This window comes from Gavialis gangeticus, unplaced genomic scaffold (genome assembly GCF_001723915.1).
Source record: "Gavialis gangeticus isolate Ggan-Ray unplaced genomic scaffold, GavGan_comp1, whole genome shotgun sequence".
NCBI lineage: Eukaryota > Metazoa > Chordata > Crocodylia > Gavialidae > Gavialis > Gavialis gangeticus.
In genome coordinates this window covers 26,832,535-26,839,852 of record NW_017728994.1, presented here as the reverse complement: position 1 = coordinate 26,839,852, position 7,318 = coordinate 26,832,535, and the positions used below count along the sequence as shown (strand labels likewise).

Sequence of the window (7,318 nt, the reverse complement as noted above, 5' to 3'; positions counted from 1 at the left end):
AAAAAAAAAAAAAAAAAAGACTTCTCTTAATCCTTTTTGTAATCCTCCTGCAGAATAATGAACAAAATCCAACTAGTAAAAGAGTAGATACACCAACATCAAAATACAATTTTTCAGCCCCTTTCAATTGTTTCTATCTTGAGTAATGACAACGTCAGCTCTTCCAAATTAGAAAAAGTAGAGATCTCACAACTTCTTAAAATAAAAGCACTTCTCTCTGGAGTAAAAACTTTTCAGTTATAGTTCTTCTAACTCTGTGCAGATCTTTAGAAGTTTCTTCTCCTGTTCCTTCTTTTGCAACTGGAATGCCCAGCCGTGCCAGAAAGCTTTAGAGAGAGAAAAATAATCAAAGGCTTGCGTCATTTAATTACTCTCTTGGTTTTGTGGTGTTCTGCCAAGACCAGTGTTGCCTCACCTCCCACTATATACAGAGCCTTTTGAGACAAAGCAAAAAAAAAATACAAACCTCTCCCCACACCCTAAAAAATGAAGCAACAAAGAAAAAAAAACAGAAATGTGGATGCGTGTCTGAAGGAAGCTAAACTGAAATATGCTGCTAAGTTGGAGAAGGTAGTTCATTTATAAGCCACATACATATGAATAGGATATAGTATGTCACTTTTTACACATATCCTTGTAATAACAAATTAAGCAATTACTAACAGAACTTGAAGTAAATTAAAAAGTAATAAGTACATTTGTATATTTATGGTATTGCATACATTTGTTTATACACTAGAAGTGACACTTCTTCACCTTGGATTTGGGCTTCTCCAGCAGCATTAAATATGGGAGAGAGGGCATGAAGATGAAGCTGCATTTCTTCCTTGTGGAATTACAGTCCAGGACCCCTCGTCAGAACAATGCAACCATCCCACTTCTTTATCTACAGAAGATGACTGTCATCTACAGCATGAGTTATTCAATCCAGATAGGGTAGAAGCCATCCTCCAAAAGATATTGAAGGCCTACAAATAAGAACAAAAGAGCTGTTACTTGGAAATTTCAAAAGTGACATTTCCACATTTTAGGGCTAAAGTGATTTTTTAAAGTGTGAAAAACCATCATTTTGTCTAAATGTTTCATTCTGACCCAGGTGGGAAGAACACCTGCTTCAGCTCTGCAGAAGCACATACGCTAAGAACTTATTTCTACAAGTGTTTTGCCATAAATTCTTACAAAATCATTTTACCTGTATTCATTTCACAGATTATCATTATACACAGTGTGAAAGTCACTGTTAAGTTTTTCTACTGCCATTCCTGGGGGTTAGTAGTTTCCCATTACTTGTACATAATTTAGAAATTAAAACCTTCCAGAACTGGCAAATGCAAGTCAAAATGCTTTAGCTTATGTCTGAAGAAAGAATTATTACCATAATAAGAAATCAGCAACAAAAATCATATTAATGAGTGACAGGGGGTGGGAAATCAATTCATCAGTCTAAAAAACGGAAAAGAAAAAAAGAAACTGATGGTGGACAAGAGGGAGTAATTCTAGCTAATGATCCTCCTTAGATCACTAAGAATGTATCTCTCCATTAATTATAAATCCCTTTTTTCCTGTCAAAATGTTGCTAGTATTTTGCAACTATCTAAAGAAAAAAGCTTAGTTGGAGCAAGACCAATTCCCTTCTAACAGAGATTTTTGCTTGTATTTATTAAACTTATTTGGTGCCATCAGAAGTACTCTACAAAATTAATTAAAACTCAACACCACTGCCAGGTGCACAAATAAGATCTGTATTTTATACAGGAATAGTCCCAGTTCTCAGTGCCTTGCTGTAACCAATAAACTATACTCTTCTGGAAAATTTACATACATAGAGTAACATTATGCCCATTGTGCAGCATTCCTGAATGTTGAATGACACACAGGAGTTGTTTCAGAGCAACTTCAGACATTAATCCTCATCTTTTTGCTCAAGATCTTAATGAAACATGACCCAAAACCATATGGCAGGGTAACTCACAGCTCAGTTTATGGATCTTTGTAGATCAGCCCTGCTTGTGATAAATCTATTAGCCAAACTTGAGCAACAATAGAGGAAACAAAATATTACCTGGAATGAGTAAACTGTGTTGCAATTCTCAGAAAAGTAAGTAAAGCAAGGCACCCTTTCTCCTCCTCCTCACATTCCAACCTTCCATACTGCTAATGGTTTGCAGAGTGACATCCAAATACACAAAAAGCCAAGAAATTCTATAATAAGTGAGTGTGAGAAACACTAACAAAAATATTTTCTGGACCTTTGTTTTAGACCATTAAGTATGTCTCAGCTCAGAAGTTTCTACACCCTGCCTGAAGGTGGTTCCACATTTATTGTATTCAGTGGTTTCCAGATTAAGGACTGAGTCAATAAATAAAAGTATTTCATGCTAACTACTAAAGCTATATGATCAGCCTAGGACCAAAGAGCAGAAACAGAGTCCAAGCTTGACATGTCAGCACAATAAAAATTCTGCCAGCTAAATGAGGTTCTGTCAATACTTATGCAAACTCAAAGCCATCACTGCATTTGCAAACATCTAGCCACTAATTTACCTGTTCTTTCAGAAATATGAGCTTTACCAGGTTACCAGAAACAAGAAAACAATAAGGCTAGGACAGAAGTTACACATAAACCGGTTTAAGTGATGAACAAAACCTGGTTTAAACCTGTAATGGAACAAAAGTTCTGTTCACGTAAACCAGTTTCAAAATGGCCAAAACTGATGCAAGATAAACCCAGTTGAATGTAGAATCAGATTTAACTGATTAAGGTAAGGCCGGTTTATGAAACTTCTGTCCCAGAACCCTTCTTGGTTTAAGTTAAATCAGAGTCCCCCAGCATCCCAGCATGCTTTTCAGCTCTGGACTGGGCTGTGCTGTCTGCTCCAGAGAGCAGGGCTGACCCCGCCACTCTGCTCCCTAGCCTGAGAAGGGCTGGGGCATGGCCAGGTGCCAGTCTGAATGGCCCTCTGAAGCAAAGGGGGAAGGGAGGCGATTTATTCCCCCCTCCCTCCCCTCTCTGCAGGGGACCTCAGCCGGGGTCTGCCTGACCAGGATGGAGCAGCCCCCGTCAGGCATTCCTCCCCCACCTTGCACAAGCAGCGGGGGGCATGCCAGCCCTGGCAGCAGCCTCAAGCAAATGGGGGACAGAAGGGGGTTTAATTCCCCCCTCCCTCCCCTGTCTCACTAGGACAGACCCCAGCTGGGATCTGTCCAGCTTTTCCCCCCTGCTCATAACTCAGCCCAGCCCAGTATCCCCAGAGCCCCCTCCAAGCCAGAGGGCAATCCCACTATGGCCTTCCCAGCTGCCAGGGCCAGGTTTTCAGTTGGGGTAGCCCAGGAACAAAGGCCAGATTAGGGAGAAGGAAGGGAACAAAACAGCCCTAAACCCAGCTGGGGACACACATGGAGGGATGATGGCAGTGGCTCCATCCAGGATGTGAGCCCACCAAGCAGAGGAAACTTGGCTGGGGGGGCGGGGAAGGGGCTCAAGTGTGCTGATGCTAGCCCAGAGCAGAGCCGAGCCGAGCCAAGTCAAACATGCAACTGGGGAAGCAGCTCCTGCCACTGCAGAGTGGCACCCGGGCCAGCCCTGGCTACTGCTGTGGTGTGCCACAGCATGGGCTCACCCTCTCCACCCCAAGAGCTATTACCTGCATCCCCCAGGCCACCAGGCACTGAGCTGGGTGCACACTGCTGACTCAGGTGCAAGGCGTTACCCTTTCGGCTTCCCCACCACCACTGCTGCTGCCATCTTTTTGCCCAGCAGCTGACCACAGTTTGGTAGAGGTGCACTGATACATCGGTCTGACATTGGATTGGCACCAATATAAAAAAAATTGTCTATATCGGAAGTCGGCCTGACGTGGCCAATTATCTGGCTGATAAATGGTAGTGCAGCACATAGACAGTGAGGAGCACACCCAGCAGCGTGAAGAGCTGCATACATCTGTTAAGTCTGGTGTGATGAAAAGGGAGGGACATGGGAGGGGGGCAGATCAAGGCCCCCCTGCAGAGAGGGAGAGAACGAGGCTGGGGCAGGCACTGCCCAGCTGGGATTGTGGGGGAGTGGCACAGAGCTGCAGCTCATCGGGGGGGGGCCCCCACAGGAAGGGAGAGGGGGTGGCTCTTGCCACTGCACATCAGTCATCTGGGATGGCATGGGGGGGCGTGTGCCCCGGATCCGCACAGGGCAGGGCAGGGGCGGGCTGCGTTGTATTCAGGGCACTAGGAGGGGGAATTTGGGGGGCTACAGTAAATTTTGGGGTGGCTGCAGCACTCCCACCCATAGTCCCCTCCCAGAGCCACTGCTGCAGCCTGCCCTGCCCTGTCCCATGCGCAGATCCAGGGGCACACGCCCTGCCCCATGCACCCTGGACAAGCCACAGTTCTGTCCTGCACCCCACCCCAGCTGAGCAGCACCTACCCCAGCCCCTGCCCCACTTCCTCCCTCACTGTAGGGAGGGCTTTGATCTGCCCCCCCATGCCCCTTCTCTTCCCTCTCCTCATCCACCACCACAAACTTATCAGCTGCATGCAGTTGTATTGGAAATCAGATTGGTATAGGCTGATATGCCTCCTTAAAAATCCATTATTGATATCAGCCCCCAAAATCTCTATTGGTGCACCCCTACAGTTTGGTGGTTCAGGTAGCACCTACGAGTAGGGCTAGGGTGGGCACCACTGATGACGGCAGTGGGGGAAACCATAGGGGTAGGTAGAGGCCTGTGCCTGGCACCTGGTACACAAGGCTGTGCTGTGCCAACTAACAACAATGCACCTTTTACACTCTTTATATATTTACACAAATCTAATAACCAGAATAGCCTGGAAAGGAGAAGGAAATATGCCGTTAGGTGTTCTTTTTAGCAGAGTCAAGTGTTCTCCAAAGCATGTTTTCTTCTCCCAGAGTGTCAGCTTGCAAAGAAGCCCAACCACAGCACCAAAGCAAAAGCAACATGTTTCTTTGACGAAGTGAAGTGAAGATGACACTCTTTTACAAGACAGCCTCCAGGGAACATATAAATATATTATAAAACAATAAATCACTTATTTTAGACTAGAACAGTGGTCACCAACCAGTGGATCTCAACCCACCAGTAGATCTCAGAGCTTCTTGCAGTAGATCTCAGAGCCTCTTGGAGTTGATCCCAGGCTGGGGTGAGGAGCTGAGTGCATGTGTGCATGCACATGCACGCCCCAGCCCAGTAGGTCTGTTCATGGGGGAGGAAGGAGCAGGGGCTAGATTGAGGCCCCCTGTGGTGAGGGACGGTGCCAGATGCAAGACCAGGGGTAAACTGTGTGGGGCCCTGGCCGAGTGGGACTTACCTGCTAGTAAGGTGCACCCCAAAATATTTTTTTCTTCCTCTGCCTCAATCTGCCCCCACCACACCTTCCCTCCCCACAGACTTACCTGCTGGGCGAGGAGGCGGGAAGGGTTGGCAGCAGCACAAAGTAGATCTTGGGTTGCTTCTAAATGCCAAAGGTGAGCTCCTACTTTAAAAGGTTGGAGACCACTGGACTAGAAAAAGCCATTTTCATATTACTCTGTTTAAAAAGACAAAGTTGATGGTAGGAATTTACATTCATTTTAATAGCATACAATAGGCAAAAACAAGTTTTCAGCTATACAATGGGATTTCCCAACAACTAAATTGCTCATGGAGTGTCCAGGTTTAGTAACACCATCCTACTCGCAACAATTCTAGTATCATGCTTCTTGTCATTTAAAAGAAAAAAAGAAGAAGAGAGCAAAATACAATTAAAAAAAAATATATATAAGATGACAAACTCGGGGGCTGGATCTAGCCTCTGTTAGTAGCACCCTAGCAGGACTCCATCAAGCAAAATTTGAAACCAAGAGAGAAAAGAATGCTCAGTCCTGGCAGAAGCTATTCCCAAAGAGAATATCTAGAACTGAATTTGCTTTTACCACACCCATTTCTGCACAGGCATGATCAACAGAGGTGTGCCAGGTGCAAAATCAAAAGTGATGGCTAACATGCCTGTTTGTTAGCCACCGTTTCATATTAAATACACATTGAACAGAGGCAAAAGTCTAATAAAGTCCTTAGATGTTTATTTTGCATATTGCATTAATAAGATAAAGAATCTCTTTACACATGTGGCCCTGAACTCCTGTAAATAAAAAGCTCATTAATTCAGCCACTGCAGGTAGAAAGAAAAGCAAAAAGCTACTTATGGAAAGCTGCACTGAGATGGAAAATAACAAGTGAAAATCCAGACCGGCCCTCCAGCTTCCACATGTATAGATTTAGTCGGTGCTGTTAGTGTACTATTTGTAGAGCAGATACTCCGAAATCAGACATGCTCAGCCTGCAAGAAAAGCAGATACCAGGCATGCCACTTTCATTGCACCTCTGACAGTTTATCCACAGTGATACTGGCAGTGGTTCAGCATGTTCTTCTGGCCTCAAGAAACATGGCACATTGAACAAGCACAGAGTGATCTGAGAGTTTTACCACACGGAAGTTTATGTCACTAATCATTCACATCCACTAGCTAGCCCAGGGGCAGGCAATTATTTCAGCTGGAGGGCCACTTAACAAGGTTTGGTGAGCTTTCGAGAGCCTCATGGGTATCCCCACCCCTTGCCAGCTGCCCCACCTCCCATCACCATCTTAGGACTAGAAGTCCCACCCCTAACCCCTGATCTTTACCAACAGAAGTCCTTCCCCTTGCTCCCAGAAATACTCCTTTTTGGAAAGGGGTTGCCATCTTAGAACCCAAAAAACCCAAATCATATGCAAATTCAAACATCTATTATAACATATTTTAATTTTATTTTTAAAATATTTTTATCATGATTTGTGTTTGCATACTGGGTATAGAGGTGATTGCATAATAACTCTAAAATAAATTCTGTCTTGTATATTGTGTGGAGGGTGTGATGGGGAGCTGTTAGGTGTGGGTATGTGGGGTGTGGGGGAGGGTCTGAGTGTGAGGTAAGGGAGCATGTGGGTGTGCATATGGATGGGTACAGGGTTTGTTGGGGCCTGTGTGTGGCGGTGAGTGGCTGGGGTGTGAGGGAGTGTTGGTCTGCATGTATAATAGTGCGAGGGGGGTGTGGGTCCATGTGTATGGTGGGATGTGCACATGGGACTTGCCCTATGAACACACACACACACGCTCCTGCCCCTGGAGTACCAACACAGTCTGCATGCTCCCTTGGTCCTGTGATTCAGCCACATAGTGCTGGAGCAGCTTGAAAGCTGTGGCAAGCAGAGACTTCCAGTTGGGAGGGGAAGGGTGGGAGGGGATTGGGGGCAGGGAAGGGCCAGGCTGGCTTTGTTGATGGCTCCCCTT

At 45.4% G+C, this 7,318-nt stretch overlaps 1 long non-coding RNA gene across 3 annotated transcripts in view; it reads right to left on the bottom strand.

Moving 5' to 3' along the window:
- Positions 1–6: 6 nt before the first annotated feature.
- Positions 7–7,318, bottom strand: part of LOC109287392 — a 126,385-nt gene continuing 119,073 nt past the window's right edge. For all 3 annotated transcript variants that reach the window (XR_002094847.1, XR_002094848.1, XR_002094849.1), the window contains exons 2-3: positions 723–968; positions 7–326 (exon numbers count right to left, since the gene is read on the bottom strand). This is a non-coding gene — a long non-coding RNA (uncharacterized LOC109287392). The remainder of the gene's footprint in view (positions 327–722; positions 969–7,318) is intronic.